The 21,961-nt window shown below is 39.8% G+C and overlaps 1 pseudogene; it reads left to right on the top strand.

Moving 5' to 3' along the window:
• The first annotated feature begins 600 nt into the window (after window positions 1–600).
• Window positions 601–21,961, top strand: part of LOC122731796 — a 32,376-nt pseudogene continuing 11,015 nt past the window's right edge.

Genomic DNA, 21,961 nt, shown 5'->3' with positions numbered 1-21,961 from the left:
CATCAAGGAAAGAAAAATGCTTGGACCCAAAGGCCAACACCTTCCTGATTCTTCTGGGATGACATGAATATAGTTGGTTTCCTCAGTTAACTGTAATAAAGATTAACCTATATGGTACAAAGGTTAACATTGAACTTCAGGTTAAAGACAGTTTTTAAATGACCATTTCAAACATAGGAGAGTGTGCTTGGTAAAATATTGATTTTTGGTAACTCAGCATCTTCTTTAGTACTTAAAAAGATTCACTCAAGCTCTTTAGGGACAATGGAGAAAAACCAGGCTCAGCAGATATTCTAAGAGCCGAGGTAAGACCTGAGTTTAAATCTGACCCTTCCTAACTGTGTGAATTTTTCCAGGTCACTTGACCTCAGTCTGCCTGAAATGGTGATAATTCCATTTACCAGAGAAGTAGGTGCTGTAGTTATTATTGTCCTGATTTTACAAATGAGGAAACTGAGGCTGAGGGGTAGGGTGATAACAGCAATGGAGAAGACATTAATGTCTCCCTGGATCCTGTGCCAAAAACACAACAGAGAATTTCCCAACATTCATCAAGATGGATTGCCCTGACTCCTTTAAGATAAGATCCATGGGACCACCATGGATACACAAATCGCCTTCAAGAGTACATCTTTGGGGCAGCTAGGTGGTGCAATGGATAGAGGACTGGCCCTGGATTCAGGAGGACCTGAGTTCAAATCCGGACTCAGACACTTAACACTTACTAGCTGTGTGACCCTGAGCAAGTCACTTAACCCCAATTGCCTTACCAAAAAAAAAAAAATATATATATATATATATATATATATATATATATATATATATATATATATATATATATACACACACACACACACACACACACATGTATGTATGTATGTATGTATGTATTGTATCGGCACTTAGCACAGTGCCTGATACATTTTTTGTTGTTCAGTCTTTCAGTCATGTCCAACAACACCCTATAAGGGCCAAATTTAATATGGGGGAATTAATTGAGCAGCTCACCATAATACTGGGGTAAGGAAAGAGATTAACAGCCTCTTTCAGAAAAAAATAAAACAGGCTTTATTGGTGGGAACAAGTTTAAAACACAAGTAAGGTCAATGAAATAGGAACCAAGAAAAAAGGAATAAGAGAAGGAAAATTATACGACCTGCAATCACACCACCGCCAGGACTCAGCAGTTCCCAAAGAGCAAACACCTGCATCCCATCTCTCTTTCTCTCTCCCACACACCAAAATGAATGTCTCTTCCCTTCCTAGCTCCTCTCTCCCTCCCCCAAAGGGGAGGTCCTTCAAGCTGATTGGTTGAGAGTGGGTCTCTTGCTGATGTCAGTAGTACACCAACATGTCACTCAAGGCCAGCCAGGTGTGGCCTCCATCTAATCATCCTTAAGTAAATACTTAGTTTCTCATTCTCACCCAATTCAAACAATACTAAATCAATCAGGTGGGGCCCCTGGGCATCTGCCAAATTCCATTATTTTATCACAACCCCCACCCCAGCCCCGCTCAACCTCAAATCATGTTATCTTAGAAGGTAAGGGAGATATAAGAGAGGAAACAAGGTATAAATATATTCTAGAAACTACAAAGATGGGTTTCTTTCCTATTGACCTTTTACAATGCTGGGGGGGGGGGGTGTCCCTAATGGAATTAGAAGAGAATCTTAATCTTAAAGAATCAATGAAAAAACTATTTAAAATAATTAACAATTTTAGCAAAGTTTTGGGACATAAAATAAACCCACATAAAGGGCGGCTAAGTGGCACAGTGGATAAAGCACCAGCCCTGGATTCAGGAGTACCTGAGTACAAATCCGGACTCAGACACTTAACACTAGCTGTGTGACCCTGGACAAGTCACTTAACCCCAATTGCCTCACTAAAAAATAATAATAATAATAATTTTAAAAAAAATAAACCCACATAAATCATCAGTATTTCTATCCATGACCAACAAGGTTCAACAGCAAGAGATAGAAAGAGAAATTCCATTTAAAGTAACTGTAGACAATATAAAATACTTGGGAGTCTACCTGCCAAGACAAACCCAAGAACTATATGAACACAATTACAAAACACTTTTCACACAAATAAAATTAGATCTAAATAATGGGAAAAATATCAATTGCTCATGCATAGGCCAAGCTAATATAATAAAAATGACAATTCTACCTAAATTAATGTACTTATTCAGTGTCATACCAATCAGACTACCTAAAAATTATTTTATAGAGCTAGAAAAAATAATAACAAAATTCATCTGAAAGAACAAAAGGTCAAGAATATCAAGAGAACTAATGGAAAAAATGCACAGGAAGGTGGGCTAGCCCTACCAAATCTGAAGCTATACTATAAAGCAACAGTCATAAGAAGTATTTGGTACTGGATAAGAAAATAGAGTGGTGGATTATTTGAATAGGTTAGGCACAGGAGACACAGTAAATGACTATAGTAATCTACTGTTTGATAAACCCAAAGACTCCAGCTTCTGGGATAGGAACTCAGTATTTAAAAAAAACTGCTGAGAAAACTGGAAGATAGTATGGCAGAAACTAGCAACATCTGACACTGTATACCAAAATAAGGTCAAAATGGGTATGTGATTTAGACATAAAGGGTGATATCATAGGTAAATTAGGAGAGGAAGAAATAGTTTATCTCTCATATCTGTGGAGAGGAGAATAATTTATGATCAAATGAGAGATAGAGAATATTATGTAATGCAAAATGGATGATTTTGATTACATTAAATTTAAAAAGGTTTTATACAAACAGAAGCAATGCAGCCAAAATTAGAAAGGAAGTAAAAAGCTGGGAAACAAATTTTACAGCCAGTGTTTCTGACAAAGGCCTCATTTCTAAAATATATAGGGGGAAAAACAAAAAAACTAAAATATATAGGGAACTAAATCGAATTTATAAGAATACAAGTCATTCCCCAATTGAGAAATGGTCAATGAATATGAACAGGCAGTTTTCAGATGAAGAAATCAAATCTATCTATTGCCATATGAAAAAATGCTCTAAATTACTATTGATTAGAGAAATTCAAATTAAAAAAAAACTCTGAGGTACCACCTGACACCTATCAGATTGGCTAATATGACAAAAAAAGGAAATAATAAATGTTGGAGAAGCTGTGGAAACAAATTGGAACACTAATGCATTGTTGGTAGAGCTATGAACTGATCCAACCATTCTGGAGAGTAATTTGGAACTATACCCAAAGGTCTATGGGACTGTGCATAACCTTTGACCCAGTAATACCACTACTAGGTCTGTGTCCCAAAGAGATCATAGAAAAGGGAAAAGGACCCACATGTAGAAAAATATTTATAGCAGCTCTCTTTGTGGTGGTAAAGAATTGGAAATTGAGGAAATGCTCATCAATTAGGGAATGGCTGAACAAGCTGTGGTATATGAATATAATGGAATACTATTGTGCTGTAAGAAATGAGCAGGCAGATTTCAGAAAAACCTGGAAAGTTTTAAATGCACTGATGCTGAGTGAAATGAGCAGAACCAGGAGAACATTGTACACAGTAATAGCAACATTGTGTAATGATCAACTGTGATAGACTTGGCTCTTCTCAGCAGTACAATGATCCAAGACAATTCCAAAGAACTCATGATGGAAAATGTTCTCCACACAAAGAAAAAAGAACTGTGGATTCTGAATGTTTCTACTTTTCGGCTGTTTTTTTTTCTTTTTTAAGTTTTTCCCTTGAGTTCTGATTCTTCTTTCACAATATGACTAATGCAGAAATATGTTTAATGTGATTGTACATATATAACCTATATCATATTGCTTTCTGTCTTAGGGGAGGGAAGGAAGGGAGGGAGAAAAACTTGAAACTAAAAATCTTATGAAAACAAATATTGAAAAATATCTTTCATGTAACTAGAAAATAATAAAATACTTTTATGATTTTAAAAAAAGGGAATCTTGTCATTGACTGGCTAACGATGATCCTGCCCATTGATGGACCTGAAAATGCTAAGCTTGCCCTATCTGGACACATTCTAGGTGGGGTAAAGGAGTTTTGTGTGGAGAAGCATGTTAATCACTGAGTAGTGGGAGGAGCAGGATCCCTCCACCTCTACCCTACCTTTCCCTACCTTCCTCAGCCATGGCATCTTGTAACAGAAATACTTGCTCAATTAGGTTATACCACATCCAACAGAGAAATATACATGGAATTAAGCCAAGAATAATCTTCCAAAAATACCCCTGGCTAGAGAGAAGAGCCTAGCAATTGGGAGCTCAGTTAGAGAGAGCAGCAAGCCTATGGAGCCCAGTAGAGATGCCATCCCCAAAGAGAGGTGTGGGAGGATACTAGGGGGTCCTGCAGTGGCAGAGGTGTGAGTTGCCTTGCGCAGATAGCTTCCCTTCATTCTTCTGTCATTTTCTGAGTTTGTGCAGCCATGGGAGAGCGTGTCCCAGCTTTATGGTTGGTGTGGGAAAAAATTCCATCTGTGGGGCCAAAGATCTACCACCCAGTGGGGGCTGTTTTGGGACACACAGACTTTGGCTGGGTCTGTGCTCATAGAACACGGGACTAGAATTGGAATGGAGCCCACGGGCCGTCCAGTCCAACCTCTCCATTTTGTAGTTGAGGAAACTTAGGGTTAGCCCAGAGTGACTTGTCTAAGGCAAAACAGTGGAAAAGAAGCCAGGGCTGAGTGCAGGTGGCCCTTTCCACCATGCCACTCTGCTTCCTGCACTAAGCCAAGTCCATTTTTCCTCATCCCCAAGGAGTAATGAGGCCCTAGGGAATGCCTCCTTCCTCTAGTCAGGCTTCAGAAGCCTTCTAAACTGAGATTTGGGGCTGCAGAGAGTACGTTTCCCTAAACACTTCCTCCCAAGTTAAGATCTGAGATGTGAGCAGAGAACACCAAAATAGGCCTTTGAAACATGACCCCAGATGAGAATGCCCAGAAGAATCCCCACCAGGGACATGGTCTGAGAAATCTGCTTCAGGTGACTGGGAGTCACATCTGCTTCTACCACAAGAGAAGGAAAAAAAAAGCAATGGAGCATGATGGGGAAAGCTGAGAATGGCTCTGAAAGGGTATATTGACGTAGCCTTGTCTGAAAGAGGCCAGGAACCATCCCAATTCAAGGGGATTTTTGCCAAGGGGTTGTTGCTAGTGATCAACAATCAGGGAGAGCAGCTGGCATGTCCTCAGGCCACCAGAAAGAGCAAAGAGTTCAACAAAGACCACAAGGTCAGGTGGACTTAAGTAGAGACCAGGCAAAAGCCTTAGTCAGGACATACTCTGTTTGAAACCACTCAAGATCCTGCCTGATTGGGGAGCCCACTTCGGTTGTGTAAAGGCCTGCTCAGGGGGTTCAGCTGAGACCAGAGGCTTCTTGACACATGCACCTGATCTTCAGTTAACCAGAGGGCACCAGCTTTGAGATATTAAGACAAAACAAGAAAAGTGCTTCTAGAAATCTTATCAAAACAAATGTTGAAAACTATCTCTAAATGTAACTGGAAAATAATAAAATATTTATATGGGGAAAAACATTTTTAAAGAAAAAGAAAAGGAAAGTGCTTGGACCCAAAGGCAAACACCTTCATTATTCTTCTGGAACAACAAGAATATGGTTGGTTTCCTCAGTTAAATACAATAAAGATTAATCAACATGGTGCAGCACTTAACCCTGAACTTTCAAGTTAAAGAAGGTTAAAAGATGACTAAAGAATAGGAGAATGTGCTCAGTAAAATATTGACTTTTGGTAGCTCAGCAATAGCCTCAGTACTTAAACTAATTAGCTGAAGGGCTTTAGGGACAACAGGATGAAAACTAGGTTCAACAGATATTTTAGAGCTGAGGTTAGACCTGAGTTCAAATCCATCCTCAACACTAATTGTGTGACCTGTTACAAGTCACTTCACTGCTGCCTACCTGAAATGTCAGTTACTGCATTTAACTTGCACTTATAGTTATTACTATTTTCATTTTACAGATGAGGAAACTGAGGCTAAGATAAATAGAGCAATTACAGCAATGAAAAAGATTATTGTTTGGAACATGTACCAAAAAGATTACAGAATTTCTCATTAAGACAAATGTCCCCAACTCCCTGAAGATAAGCTCTACAAGAGCACAAATGGTACCCAAATACCTGCCAAGAGTACAAAGTCTGGGGCAGCTAGGTGGCGCAGTGGATAAAGCACTGGCCTTGGATTCAGGAGGACCTGAGTTCAAATCCAGCCTCAGACACTTGACACTTAACTAGCTGTGTGACCCTGGGCAAGTCACTTAACCCTCATTGCCCCGCAAAAGGAAAAAAGAAAAAAAAAGAGTACAAAATCTTAGTCAAGGAAAGTGAGTTTGTTTTCCTTGTGAATGGCCACTGAAGAGGTAATGCCCCTTGAAGAAACTTCATAAACCACAGGGAGAGATCACCAGAGGGCTGGCTAACCCAGGCCACCAATGTCTTCCATGGATATGCATGCATAAACCTATAGCTTTAAGCTTTAAGTCCCCACAGATGGGGGGTTTTTTTCCAATCAGAATGTAGCCAGAGGACACAATTAGCTCAAAAAACAAATACAACCTTGAATAGCATTGCTAGATTTATAGTAGAATCTTTTCTCCACCTTCTGCCCCCACCGAATTCAGAACCCATCCTCTGCTATCATATGCACCATCCATGAAATAAAGAAAAAATACAGAGATCATGCAAGAGGGACCCACAAAAGGAAAACACAAGTGCATGGGGAACTCACACCACAGAAGCTGTGGGGCCCCTGTTTCCTTTCTGATATATCTGCATGATTAGATGTTTCAGGAAGGGGCTGTCACTCTGCTGGGCTCCCTGGGCCTCCTCTCTAAAGGGTCCATTGCTGTCTCTGTAGCATCTAGCCTTCAGGTGGAACAGAAATCCTTGGCAAGAGCTTCACTAGAAAACTAGAGACCAATTTCCTTCATGAATGTTGATGCAAAACTCTTAAATAAAAGAATAACAAGGGAAGTACAGCAATATATCACAAAGATCACACAGTATCGCCAGGCGAGATTTATACCAGGAATGCAGCACTAGTTCAGTATCAGAAAAACTGTCAGGATAATTGACCATTTCAATAACAAAACCGACAGAAATTATATGATTATCTCAATAGATGCAGAGAAAGCTTTTGACAAAAGAAAGCACCCATTCCTATTGTTTTTTGTTTTTGTTTTTGTTTTTTTTTATTATTTTAAGTGAGGCAATTGGGGTTAAGTGACTTGCCCAGGGTCACACAGCTAGTAAGTGTTAAGTGACTGAGGCCGGATTTGAACTCAGGTACTCCTGACTCCAGGGCCGGTGCTCTATCCACTGCGCCACCTAGCTGCCCCCCTATTGTTTTTTAATCTAAAAGGCATAGGAATAAATGGAGCTTTCCTTAAGTTGATGTGTACAATCTATCTAAAACTGCCAGCAGCATTATATGTTAAGGAGATAAGCTAGAAGCCTTTCCAATAAGATCAGGGCAGAAGCAAGGATGCCCATTATCACCACTAGTGGTTAATATTGTACTAGAAATGCTGTCTATACCAAAAAGAAAAGAAAAGGAAATTGAATGAATTAGAAGAAACAATGAGGAAACAAAACAATTACTCTTTGCAGATGACATCAGCTAAAAATCACAGGATATAAAATAAATGCACCTAAGTCATTAGCATTTCTATATACTACCAACAAAGTTCAGTGGCAAGAGATGGAGAGTGAAATTCCATTTTAAATGACTGTAGACGATATAAAATATTTGAAAGTTTACCTGCCAAGACAAAGCCAGGAACTAAATGAATACAATTACAAAGCACTTTTCACACAAATAAAGTCAGATCAGAACAATTAGTAAAATATTAATTACTCATGGGTAGACTGAGCCAATATAATGAAAATGACAAATCTACCCAAATTAATTTAATTATTCATTGCCGTTGCAATCAAACTCTTAAAAATTATTTTCTATAGCTAGAAAAAATAACAACAAAATCCATTTGGAAGAAAAAAGTCAAGAATATCAAGGGAATAAATGGAAAACAAAATGTAAAGGAAGGCAGCCTAACCATAGGAGGTATCAAACTATATTTTAAAGTGGTAATCATCAAATCCATCTCACATGGGTTAAGAAATAGAGTAGTGAAAAAGCACCAGCTCTGGATTCAGGAGGACCTGAGTTCAAATCCAGATTCAGACACTTGACACTTACTAGCTGTGTGACCCTGGGCAAGTCACTTAATGCTCAATGCCCTGCAAAAGAAAAAGAAAGAAAGAAAAGAGGATGATGGTGGTAATACTTACTTTGCTGAACTATTGTGAAGAAAATTCTTTGTCAGGTATAAGGTACTATATAAAATGTAGTTTATTATAAAAAGAAAAAAGATGAGCAGGATGCTATCAGAAAAACCTGGAAAGACTTATATGAGCTAATGCAAAGTGAAATGTACTGTATACAAAATAACAGCAATATTGTAAGATGATCTGCTTCAAATGACTTAGTTATTTTTAGCAATACAATGATACAAGACAACTCTGAAGGACTTGTGAAAAATGCAATCTATCTACAGAGAAAGAACTGATGGCATCTGAATACAGATGAATGTATATTTTGTTGTTGTTCCATTTTCTAAAGTTTTTTTCATTTGCTATGTTTTCCATGACTGCACATGTATAACTTATATTGAATTTCTTGAGTTCTTAAGGTGGGAGTAGGGAGGAAGGATGAGAATTTGGAACATAAAATTTTAAAAGTCGACATTACAATTTGTTTTTATATGTAAGGTGGGGAGGAATTCTAAATAAGTAAATTAAATAAATAAATAAATAAATAATTGAAAAGAAAGAAATAGAGTAGTGCATCACTGAAATACATTAAACAAAACAGGCACAGTAGTAAAGGACCATAGTAATTTATTGTTTGATAAACCCAAAGATCCAAGCTTCTGGAACAAGCACTCACTATTTGACAAAAACTACTGGGGCAGCTAGGTGGCGCAGTGGATAGAGCACCAGCCCTGGAGTCAGGAGTACCTGAGTTCAAATCCAGCCTCAGACATTTAACACTTACTAGCTGCATGACCCTGGGCAAGTCACTTAACCCCAATTGCCTCACTTAAAAAAAAAAAAACCACTGGGGATATTGGAAAACAGTTCAACAGAACCAAAGTGTAGATGATGGTTTGATGTATATGCAGAACTAGGTAGAGACCAACAGCTCACACTGTATTGTATCAAGATAAGGTAAAAATGGGTACATGAATTAGACATAAAGGGTAATACCATAAGAAAATTAGGAGAGCATGGAATGATTTGCCTGTCAGATCTTTAAATAAAGAAAGAATTTATGACAAACATCTAGAGAGCATCACAAGATAGGATAGTTTTTATTATATTAAATTTAAATGGTTTTGCACAAACAAAACCAAAGCAGCCAAGATTAGAGGGAAAACAGAAAGGGCAGCTAGTCAGGAGGACCTGAGTTCAAATCCGGCCTCAGACACTTGACACTTACTAGCTGTGTGACCCTGGGTAAGTCACTTAATCCCAATTACCCCACAAAAGTAGAAGAAGAAGGAGGAGGAGGAGGAGGAAAGCAGAAAACCTAGGGAAAAAAAACTTTTTTACAGCAAGTTTCTCTGCTAAAGGCCTCATTTCTCAAATACATAGACAGCTGAGTAAAATTTATAAGCATACAAGTTATTACCAAATAGATAAATGATCAAAGCATATGAACAGGCACTTGGAGATGATGAAATCAAAGCTCTCTGTAGTCATCTAAATCACTTAAAACAACTCTGAGGTACTACTGCACACCTGTCATCTTGCCCAATATGACAGAAAAGGAAAATGATAAATGTTGGACAGGATGTGAGGAAAGTGGGACACTAATGTACTCAATGGAATTGTGAACTGTTCCAACCATTCTGGAGAGCAATTTAAAACTTTGGCTAAAGGGTTATTCATCTGTGCACACCCTTTGACTCAGCAAGACCACTGCTAGGTCTGTATCCCAAAGAGATTCTTTTAAATGAAGAGGATCTACATGTACAAAAAAAATTTTTAACAACTCTTTTTGTGGGGACAAAGAATTAAAAAGTGAGGAGATGCCCATCAATTTGGGATTGGCTAAACAAGTTGTGGTATATGAGGGAATATGATCATGCTCTTAGAAATGATGAGGAGAGGGGCCAGCTAGGTGGCACAGTGGATAAAGCACCAGCTCTGGATTCAGGAGGACCTGAATTCAAATCCAGAATCAGACACTTGACACTTACTAGCTGTGTGACCCTGGGCAAGTCACTTACCCCTTATTGCCTCATCAAAAAATTTTAATTAATTAGTTAATTAATGAAGAAATGAAATAGAAAAATTATGAGCAGGATGCTTTCAGAAAAACCTAGAAAGACTTACATGAACTGAAGCAGAGTACAGTGAACAGAACCACAAGAACATTGTACATAGAAACAGCAATATTGTATGATGACCAACTGTGAATGACTTATTCTCAGCAATACAATGATCAAAAAAAAATTCTAGAAGACTCATGATAAAAAAAAAAATTCTATCCACCTCTGAAGAAAGAACCAGTGGAGTCTGAATGTAGATGGAAGCATAGTGTTTTTCACTTTCTTTGTTATGTGTCTCTGTTTTGTTCTGTTTTGTTGGTATGCGTTTTCTTTAACAGCATCACCATTATGGAAATATGTTTTGCATGATTTCACATGTATTGCCAACATCAAATTGCTTGCCACTGGCGGGGGGAGGGGGAGGGAAGGAAAGAATTTGAAACTCAAATTTTTTAAAAAGCAAATGTAAAAGAAAATTTACACGTAATTAGAAAAATATTATTCCAAAATAAAGTATGGGGCTGACCAGGATACAAGTACAATCTACCTTGATTCCAGTGCCTCCTCTCATTGAAATTTTTTTATTTATTCTATATATAGCTTCTATGTACATATTTGTTTGCTTGTCATCTCTCTCATGAGATGGTGAGCTCCTTCAGAGCAGAGAATCTTTTGCCTTTTTTATATCTCCAGTGCTTGACACTATAGTAGACAATTTAAAAATGTTTCTTGACTAACTGACAACTCAGGAAGAATTGGAAGAATACATCTTGCAAGTCTATCAAAAAAAACTTCAAATTAAAAAGGAAAGGGAAAGAGGAAAGGACCTGGGACTAGGCACCAAGCTGGACACCATACTAAGTAGCTAAAATGAAGAAGACTAGCAGTTGAGACTATCTTAAATTAACAGCAGATGAAATCCAAGGAAGGAACCAGCAGTAAAATCCATGGCTTCAAAGGTTTATGCAGAAATGTCCAAACTTTAGGAAATTAAAAAAGGGAATCGAAGGTCCCGATGTAAGGACGCAAACCCAGACTCCTTAGTGCAGGACAGTTGGTCTTTGAAAGACCAGGACCAGGGCAGCTAGGTGGTGCAGTGGATAGAGCACCGGCCCTAGAGTCAGGAGAACCTGAGTTCAAATCCGGCATCAGACACTTGACACTTAACTAGCTGTGTGACCCTGGGCAAGTCACTTAACCCCCATTGCCACTCGCAAAAAAAAAAAAAGGAAAAAAAAGAAAAAAAAGAAAGAAAGAAAGAAAGACCAGGACCTATGGTATCAAAGGGGTCAATGAGGAGGGATAGGCTCAGCCACTCCTTTCTGAGGTGCGGTCAAGTTCATTCAGTGAATAAAAAGTCCCAGAGTCATTGAGGTCAAGTGAGCCCAGGCAGAAATGATTGGATCTAAGGGCATCTCAGAGAGGAAGCCCCAGGCTGAGGGAAGTCCCAAGGAAAGGAGACGCCTTCCCACAACTGCCCGTCAAGATGCCTGTCTATCCACAGACATCCCAACATGTCAAAAATCATATGATATAGAAAAACAGTTCAGCAAAACTGACAAAATGCTCATGTCTGATAACCCTAAGCAAAATTCTGACCCCAAGATTCCCCTTGCCCCTATATATCTATAGAAAGCATGGAATGGGGAATCTAGTTCTCTGGAATCAAGGTTGGCCTTTGGAATTCACTTGTGTTTAGGAACTCAGGGAGGAAACTCAAATAGTCTGCCCTGACCTCCCACGCAGCCATCTTGCTACCACATTGCCTGTCACTGCCCTAAGAGCTGAACCTCTAGGATTCAGTCAATGTTTCCTGCAATACATTCCACCTGGCTCTCAACTAACTCAGCCATGTCAAAGCTACACATTTTCAATCTGAAGTTGATTTTTAACCAATGCAGTCTGTAAATTTATCTTTGTTGTACTTCCTCACTGGGATTGTGACAAGGACATATCATATGGGGATACCTCTCAGACAGGTGAGTGAGTTTCATAGAGCTTAAAGTTGGAATATAATTTCGTCTACTCCACTCCTTTGACAAAGTAGGAAAACAGGGCCCAGGGCAGCTAAGAGGCTTGCCCAAGGTCACATAACTCACGTCAAAAGCAAAATTCAAACCAAGGATTTTCTCTTTATTTCCATGTCATGCCAATAATCTATGATGACAGGGAGAAGATTCAAGGCTAGAATTGAAGCTATGGGTGGAGGTGGTTCTAAGATTGGAAAGAACCTACTAAAACAGTCAGGTTGGTGATGGGTTCAACATGGGACAAAGGTCAGTCAGTAAATAGTCAATCAAAATCCCGACCAAAAAACAAAAAACAAACAAACAATAATCAATCAACAAGCATTTCTTAAAGATTTACTGTGTGCCAGGAACTGGGCTAAGAGCTAGGGGTAGAAAACAAAAGACAGTCCCTACCTTCGGGGAGCTCACATTTAGTGGGGGGAGACAACATGCAAACTACTATGTACATTCAAGAAACACACACCATAAACTGGGGGTAGCCTCAAAAGGAAGGCACTACCATTAATGGGGAGTGAGGAAGGCTTCTTGCTAATGGGGGAATTTTAGATAAACTTCAAGAAGTCAAGGAAAAGAGAGAAGAGACAAAGGGAAGATATTCCAGGGAGGGGGAGAGAGCAATGAAAACAATGCACAGTGAGGATGTCTGGGAGGAGAGATGATATTATTATGCCTCTGCCCTGAGGTCACAGATATTGGGCTTCCCATGATGTAGGTTTGGGCGAAAACGGATGCTGTCTCTAAGTTACTTCATGTTGGCTGTCTTCAGCACTGGGGCTGCCTTTGCCCAGTCATTCCTGGTGTACTGTTGTTTTCGCCTCCTGCTTGCGTTTTCAGTGTCAGGATTTGTACTTAGCAATGGGTCCCTCGGTATGTCTTCTCTGTGGGGCTTCTTCAACATTTGCGTAAGTTCTTTGAGATCCCATCTGTGCCTGAAATTCACCCTGTGCTGTGATTTCCTTGCACTCATGGAATGGACCACCAGCCAGTACCAACACCTAGTAGCAGTCACATTAGGTCTGTTCCTTAGCTTGGGGCATCTGCTTCTTGGGATTCTGACCAATGGCATCCAGGACTGGTGAAAATTCCAACTGGTAGTCTCTGCTCCCTTCTTTGTCTTTCTCCTAGCCACTTGGTAAGTACCCCCAGGGTTCTTGCTGTCTCTCTGAGAGGCTGAAGATGGAGGCTGGAGAATCCCAAATGTCTACATATAATAAAGCTCATGTCAGGATGTTTCAAATCTTGTAAGAAGATGGGAAACATTCCTATCCTGAACCTGGGGGACACTCAGGAGTTAAAACCTATGTGTGCCAGATACCTTCATCAAATTAGCTCTAGATTGTAACAAGTAAAGAAAAGAAAATGAAAAATATTAGATGGACAGACTTTCCCCAGCATACCAAGAATATCCCAAAACACAAGAAGTGAAATAGAAAAAGCATTAAATTTCAAATCAGAAGTCATGAGTTCAAATCCCATCTTTACCCCTTAACAGGTGAGTAACCTTTCACCAATCACTTACCTCCCCCAGACCCCAAACTCTTCCTCTATTAAATAAATGGGTCAAACTAAGTGACTTTTAGGATCCTTTCTAGCTCAAGGGGCAGCTGGGTAGTGGCAGAGTGGGTACAGTACTAGAAAACAAAGTCAGGAATCAGGAAGACTCTTTCTTCATATGTTCAAATCTGGACTCAGACACTTACAAGCTGTGAGACCCTGGACAAATCACTTAACTCTCTTTGCCTCAGTTCCTAATCTGTAAAAGTGATGAAGAATAAAATGGCAAACCATTACAGGATCTTTGCCAAGCAAACCCCAAATGGATATTTCCAAAACAACTGAACAACATCCTACTGGAGGAAAAAAAATGATCTTCAATAGAATAGAAGGCTTTCAATCATTTTTAATGGAACTAAATGGACTAAAGCTGAGTAGAAGTATATTTCTATTTACATATGGGCATTTATAGAAATATATTTTATCTTTATGTTTTCTCCCTGTTAGAATATTAGCTCCTTGACAATGGTCTTTTTTCTTTCTTTCTTTCTTCTTCTTCTTTTTTTTTTTTTTTTTTTTTGCTTTTCCCCTGTATCTCCAGCATCAGAACAGGGCCTGGCATATAGTAAGCATATAATAAATGCTTATTGATTTATGGAAGATAAAGGTTAAAAAATTGCACTCAAAAAGACCTCTCTACCATTTTTGTGTCTTCTCCAGCTTTTCTCCAGCAAGGATGGGAAAATAGTCTCTTCAATTTCTCTCACACTCCCATTTAAGTGTTTCTCTAGATTTCATAAAATAACAGTTGAATCAGGTTCAACAAGAAAGTAATTCATCCTCCTCTTGTTTCTGTCTGCTCCATAATTTATCTCACAGATCCTCATAGATCAAAATTGAACTTATTTATATACTCCCTGACTCCATGGCGAGAAACATCTCTTAGCATGACAATTACAACTGTTCCTACATATTCCCTTCTCTGATACTAAAGGGAGTTCAGTTTCTACAGTCTAGGTAGGAGAGGCTTTTGAAATGACCTCTCATGAATCCTTCAAAGGCTGCCTATAAATAAGACTGGAGGATTTCCTCTCTGGAAACATCTTGGCATGATATTAGTCCCCATGCATGGTTCAGGCTGCACACAGGTTATCTCTCAATTATGCTACATAACTTTTCCAGTGACACCTTTGGACCAACTATTCAGTCTATGCCCACCATGAATTTCTCCATAGCTCTCCGGGCAGGGGGGGGGGGGACTCCAAATTTCTATTCTTAAGATATTGTGGCAGGGGACTAGCCCTTTCCTGCCCAGATTATTAGGGAGCCAGGCTGGGGTTTCTAAGATATTGCTACTTATAAATTAGAGGCTATTGCACCAGTTTGGGCAGCAAGCATTTATTGTTAATTTGACTGCGTGTTTGAAAAACTTCCCCACTAGTAATACACCCAACATGGGGCTGGGGAGAACCAGCCCAGGGCAAGAGAAGTGCATAAGACAGTAGGAGAGGCAAGAGCTGGTGCCTAGCTCAAGGAGGTCCCCAGTGCAAGAGAGAGAGTAAACAAACCTGCTGTGATCCACCCACCCCACTCTTCTTCCCCTCAGGTGACTGGCTCATCCACACTGTTCAAAGCTAATTGGCTGGAATCATTTAATTCCATTGGTTGACAAGACCTGAGGTCCATAATAGAATGAGCTATATCGTGGTGAGCTCAGGGTCTAGTGGAAGACAAACCCTCTGAGGGAGAAGGTGCTCTCCAAAAGATGTGGTTTTAATTTCTACTGAGTTAATCTGATCTCTAATGCACCTTTGGGCTGGCTCTGAGAAACCAGTCAGAGTTCCTGAGTGGGGAGGAAGGGTCCCTGGGTCCCCCCAAAAGTCTATTATTAATCATTATTTTCTCACAATCTCTTAACTCATCAAGGTATGAAAGTGTGTTAGAGAATTTCTTTAAATGATTTGGCTCAACAAGAATGATCTGACAATCTCAATGAGACTACCCTGCTCTGGTGATCTTGATGAACGGTCTAGAAAGAAATTGTATTTACATTGGTAATGGGGCTTATTAGACACAAGAATCTTCCTAATAAAGACCATGGAGATGAAATGTTAGATAAATTCAGGAGGCATTTGTTTTAACCTTGAAATTATAACAAGGAGATGCTAGACCTGCCATATTTATTTATTTGTTCTTTTATGAGTGGAATGAGGGAATGAAGAGGATTTAGAGGACAGACTAAAAATAAAGGAAACAAAATATTTCTAATAGAAAAGATCAGAAGGGAAAGTTAGGTGGCACAGTGGATAAAGCACTGGTCCTGGAGTCAGGAGGACCAGAGTTCAAATCCAGCCTCAGACACTTGACAATTATTAACTGTGTGACCCTGGGCAAGTCACTTAACCCTCATTGCCCTGCCAAAAAACAGAAAAGATCAGAAAACTTCACTTAGGATGGAAGGAAATATCTATTTCCTGGGCAGAGATTCAAGACATATTCAAATAATAAAATTCTCCTATCTGCATTTGCATTGCTGATACAAGAATCAAATTCATGCTGAATTGTGCACTGGAGAGGAATACTCCCCTGGGACAGAGAAGGAGGCAAATATTTGCCACTTAGAGTCTAAAAGAATGAAATGATTATTTCAATCCTGTCTAATCTATTGGCAACTTTGGAAGTTTTTCCCATAGTCTATTTGAATATGTATAGGGGAGGTCAGATTGAGCCAAAAGAAAGCCCCGTCCTGACTCATTTAAAGGGAAAAATTTGGGGCAGCTAGGTGGCGCAGTGGATAGAGCACTGGCCCTGGATTCGGGAGGACCTGAGTTCAAATCCAGCCTCAGACACTTGACACTTAACTAGCTGTGTGACCTTGAGTAAGTCACTTAACCCCAACTGCCTCACCCAAAAATAAATATTTTTTTTAAAAAAGTAGTACCATATATTAAAGGGAAAAATTCAAAAGGGCTTTGGTTGATCAGTAACTCTGGCCATCTTGTCAGAGAGCTGTGGCATAGGATAATTGGCAATGAAAGCTTTTACACATGAACTTTCTTTTGCATGTTAAATAATACAAAGTAATTAGTTGTAGTTTTTTTAAAAAAAAGAACCTCAGATCTGCTATACACAAGAAGTGTTGTTTTCAACAAGAAGAAAATGGAGGATTAACTATACTGTCATGCCCTATTTAATTAGGTGGTTACCAGAGTCTGCTAGATGGCTGATTGTCCACAACAAATGTGATGATGCCTTAAAGGTGCTCAGACAAGTTGCAAAAATCAATGGAGTAAAGGACAAGACCCTGACTATTGAGGTGAGAGGGGAAGGAGGAGCCAGGGCTGGGATGTTGGAAATGATGGCTTTTCAACTCAAGCCCAAGAGCCAAGGGCCTACCAAGAAGAAAGTCCAATCTCTGATGAGCCTTCTCCAAATCTTGCTGGGCAAGGGAACAGGTAAAGGATAAGGGTGGCTAATTTAATCCATAATGGCCAAGTAGAGGGACTTGGTGATTGAGGGTCCCTGGAGGCTACAATAAATTTGCCTGTTGGAAGCCATCAATCTTTGGGCCTGCCTGGCTGTGTCAGAGAGAGAAATCAGAGTCGGGGAGAAGGACTTGAACTATGAAAGGTGTGAGGATGTCCTAGTGGAGGGCGGGAATGGAGTCTCTCTCCTCTCTGGTTTAAGAGGTTCCCTACAGCCCTCTGCCCTTCTCCCCTCCTGTCTCCAGTGTCATTCTCCATATCCCTTCCCTTTCCACTTTCTCCTCTTTTCTTTTTCGGTCAGTGGTTTAACCCTACCCCCTGCCATTCTATAAGGAGTGTGGGGACCAATTTTTAATTGGGGAGTGCTAGCTAAGCGACTCGCCGCAATATTGGGGCAAGAAAGGAGACTGGCAGCCTCCCTCAAAACAGAACAAGATTTATTTTAACAAGAACGAACTTAAAAACAAAACACAAACAGGATCAGTAGGATCAAGGGAAAGGAAATAAAATGGGGAAAGGGAAATTATAATACCTGAAAAAATAGCACCGCCCAGAAATCAGCTGAAAATACGCAGCAGAATGCCTGTCGCTTTCCAGCCTCCACCTACAATGCCCAATTCTCCTCCCCCAAACCTAGAAACTCCCCACACAGCCCCAGCCAATGGGATGGCCACTCTGACAGTCACATGACTGCCCTCACTAGGCTTCCAATCATTATAATTTTGCTAGGCCCATGTAGGCGTCGCGAGTGGTGATGAGTGAGGTGCCAGCCCTGGCAACACCTACAACCAGTGGGTAGAGCACCATGCGGTTTGTGGAGCCCCAGGCCAGTGCGCGCTGAGGCATAAAAACCTCAAATAACAATTAATTCTTTACATTAGACAATGTAAAATGGTTGATGAGACAATTATATAATGAATATGAAATGAACTTATACAGGTAATGCACTTAGCACAGTGCTTGTCACATACTAGGTGCTTAATAAATGCTTACCCCCTGACTCCTTTTGGTCCCATAACAGCCTTGACTGTGGCTTGACTACCAAGGATCACCTAACTCACACGTGGCAAATTTAGAAAAAGAATCCTACTGGAATTTGTATGAAATGAGTTTGATGAGCTGTACTCCAGTAAATCACGGGAACACAAGGGAGGTACAGAAGCCAGCTCCTGCAGACAATGTGGAGAGAACACTAGGTTCTTTGGTCAGGAGACATGACTTTAAATCTTCCTCAGTCACATCCTTGTTGGGTCATCATAGACAAGTCACTTCATCTCTCAAGCCTCAGGTTCCTCACTCATCCATATGTAGCTCCAAGGGGAATTTCCCTAACTCATATATGGGGTACCAAACAGGACCATCCCTGGGTCCTACACTTTGAATTACAATGAGACCAAATTCTCACAGCAACTGAAAGAAAAGTGCCCTCTGTCCAAGCTAAAGCCTCAGCCTTCTGTCCTACTGCAAGGATGAGGGGAAAATACTACAGAAGCAAGGTGTTCTCTCTGTTAAGCTACATCCTCTCAGAACCATAGCTCATGAGCCCCCACTGGTATCATTGCTTTTTGTGTTCAGCCAATGAGCAAAAGCCAAAGCAAAGCAAATTTTAGTGAAATAGCATAATGAAAAAGTATCAGTAGAACATTTCCCTCATAAACCTAGGGAACACATTCAACAGTTTTACTACACTGCATCAATATGTAGAGTGGACATGTGCAGGAAACATAAGTCCATACAATAATAGGTCCCCATTGTAACGATTGTAATAACGCCACCTGCTGGAGACTTACTGTAGAAGAGTTCCACCCATGAAGTGAAGGTCTTTGAGGGCAAGACCAGGAGTCTTTTCTTTGGCGTTAGGAAGTGACGCGGCTAGTGGGAGGAGGAAGGGAGAGACTGGCGCTCACTCTCGCCCCCCATATTCTGAGTTGTTTGTTTTTGTTATTTTTTCTCAACTGATTATTTGATCAAACTCTTTAAAGCATTTCCCTGGCAAATTGGTTGCCATGGCAAGTGTAAATTGATTCTAGAAGTATTATTTTTGATAAGCATATTCCAAAAAAAATAAAAAGAGGGGAACATTTGTAAGTTTTCTTTTTTCAAAAAAAAAAGTTTTCTTTGAGATTCTGTTGTGCTTTAACTTGTATTTAAATATGTTCTGATTTTTCACAAAAGTAATTGTATACTAAGTAAAAAAAAGGGTATTATTTGAAATTGTTGCATAATTATATATTATATTTTGAGTCAAGATATATTCACATTTTTTGCAATCATTTATTATCCTCAATTTTAAATACATATGAGACTTGGATTATGGGAACTTATCATTTAAGACATTAATTGCCTTTATTCTGAGTTATCAGCACAAGAGGAATACATGCAAGAGCAGACACTGAACTGTCACATGAGGGGAGACATGCATGAAGTCAAGGTATGGCCGAGGGAACGGCTTTTGACAAATGTTGAGGTTGGATTCTCTTGGTTTAATATTTTATTCTCTTTTTCCCCACAATATTGTACAGATGGCTGGAAGTATTCATCCCACCCATCTCACTTCTACACCTGGCTTCTATGCTCCCTCCTATATGCCTGATGCCATGGACATCTCAATCCCATGCATCTGATTAAGTCTGACTCAGTTTCCTCCAATATGTTCAGTGGCATGGACGTGTATTCCATCCACCTATTTTAAGCCTGGCATACTGCATGGGCAGTATATATTGCTCAAGTGTGAGAATGCTCATATCCCATCATTTCTCTGCTCTTTTATGGTAACCCCCATAATTATCTCAGGTGTCATGAAAAATAACAGTGTTGAATTTGGCCTTGATATCTGTTACTAATTATATTAGATTTTAAAATTTCTCATAATGGCATGAGGATAATTAGGCAGATGATGCAAAAAGTGATGAAACAAAGATAAAAATTATTTTTAATAATTAATATTGCAGCAATTGTCTTCTCAATTACCCTCCATAAGGGGGACTATAGTAATATTATAATTTTAAAGAATGTTTCAATTTTTGTTTTATTATATGTTTCATGTGTAACAACTAAGATTATGAATTCCCTTAGACATGTTTTTGAGAACTTTTATTGTTTGATTTGATTATTGACAAAGCTATTTTAAAGTTGTGTTAAGATCAATTTTGTAGGAAATTTCCTGGCTGATTACCAGCATCCACACATCAACCCCTGAAAAGACTTCCATTCCACGACTACACCTAGAGGACATCTGAGAAAAGACTTTCAGAGACTTTAAATGAACAGTTTTGTTTTGTTTTTTTCTCTTTTCTTTTTCTGTTATAATATACACCATCTGTAATATGCATTCTCTGGGGGCAGCTAGATGGCACAGTGGTTAAAGCACCGGCCCTGAATTCAGGAGTACCTGAGTTCAAATCCGGCCTCAGACACTTGACACTTACTAGCTGTGTGACCCTGGGCAAGTCACTTAACCCCCATTGCCTGCAAAAAAAAAAAAAAAAAACCAAATATGTATTCTCTGCAGAGGCCCTCCCTTTGCAAGACCAATGTCAAAGCGTCGGTTCATGAGGACAAAAAAATCGCCCCTCTGGACAAAAACTTTCATCTCTCCCTTTTCTATATTGTTATTAACATATTGTTAGCATAGGTTATTATATTCTGTTATTTTTGACTGTTTCATCAAGGAAACGTACCGTTTCTTGAGGAAACAAAGCGGGGAACTGTAACGATTGGAATAACGCCACCTGCTGGAGACTTACTGTAGAAGAGTTCTACCCATGAAGTGAAGGTCTTTGAGGGCAAGACCAGGAGTCTTTTCTTTGGCGTCAGGAAGTGACGCGGCTAGTGGGAGGAGGAAGGGAGAGACTGGCGCTCGCTCTGGGGCTCTCTTTCCTGAGGACGCGGGCGGAGAAGGGAGCTAAAAATGTGCTCTCCCTTTAATAGATAGAAATCTAGGCCTTTCTCTCTCTCTTTACCAAATTCTTATTCTCCTTAATAAATGCTTAAAAGTCTAACTCTTGCTAAAGCTTATAATTTATTGGTGACCACTCATTAGATATTTTAGACAGTTTAGCTAGAATTTTAACCTTTAACACCATATAAGGGCTTCTATAGGCCACCTAGGCCAACCCCCTTCTTTTACAGATGACGAAACTGAGGTTCATAGAGTATGCTAGTGACTTGAACAAGTTCACAGCAGTATTAAAGGAGAGATATGAGCCCATATATTCTGACTCCCGAGTCAGCACTCTTTCTGCTCTACTCCATATGCATTGAGAGGCACACACACACACATACACAGGGAATGTGTGTGATCAGGACATATTTGGGGACCATGCAATCATAGAGTTGAAGCTGGAAGGGACCTCAGCTGCTTTCTAGCTGAACCCCCTCATTTTACAAATAAGAAAACCCAGGCACAGGGAGAATAAGGGACTAGTCGGCTTGGGGCACACAGGAAGAATCAATGACAAGATTTGAACCCAGATTTCTGTCTCCAGGCTAGTGCTAAAACTAATAGTTTTGGGGCAGCTAGGTGGCACAGTGGATAAAGCACCGACCCTGGATTCAGGAGGACCTGAGTTCAAATCCGGCCTCAGACACTTG

This window comes from Dromiciops gliroides, chromosome 6, assembly GCF_019393635.1.
Source record: "Dromiciops gliroides isolate mDroGli1 chromosome 6, mDroGli1.pri, whole genome shotgun sequence".
In the NCBI taxonomy this organism is placed as follows: Eukaryota; Metazoa; Chordata; class Mammalia; order Microbiotheria; family Microbiotheriidae; genus Dromiciops; species Dromiciops gliroides.
The sequence above is the reverse complement of the archived record's forward strand: the minus strand, read 5'-3'. Positions and strand labels throughout refer to the sequence as shown.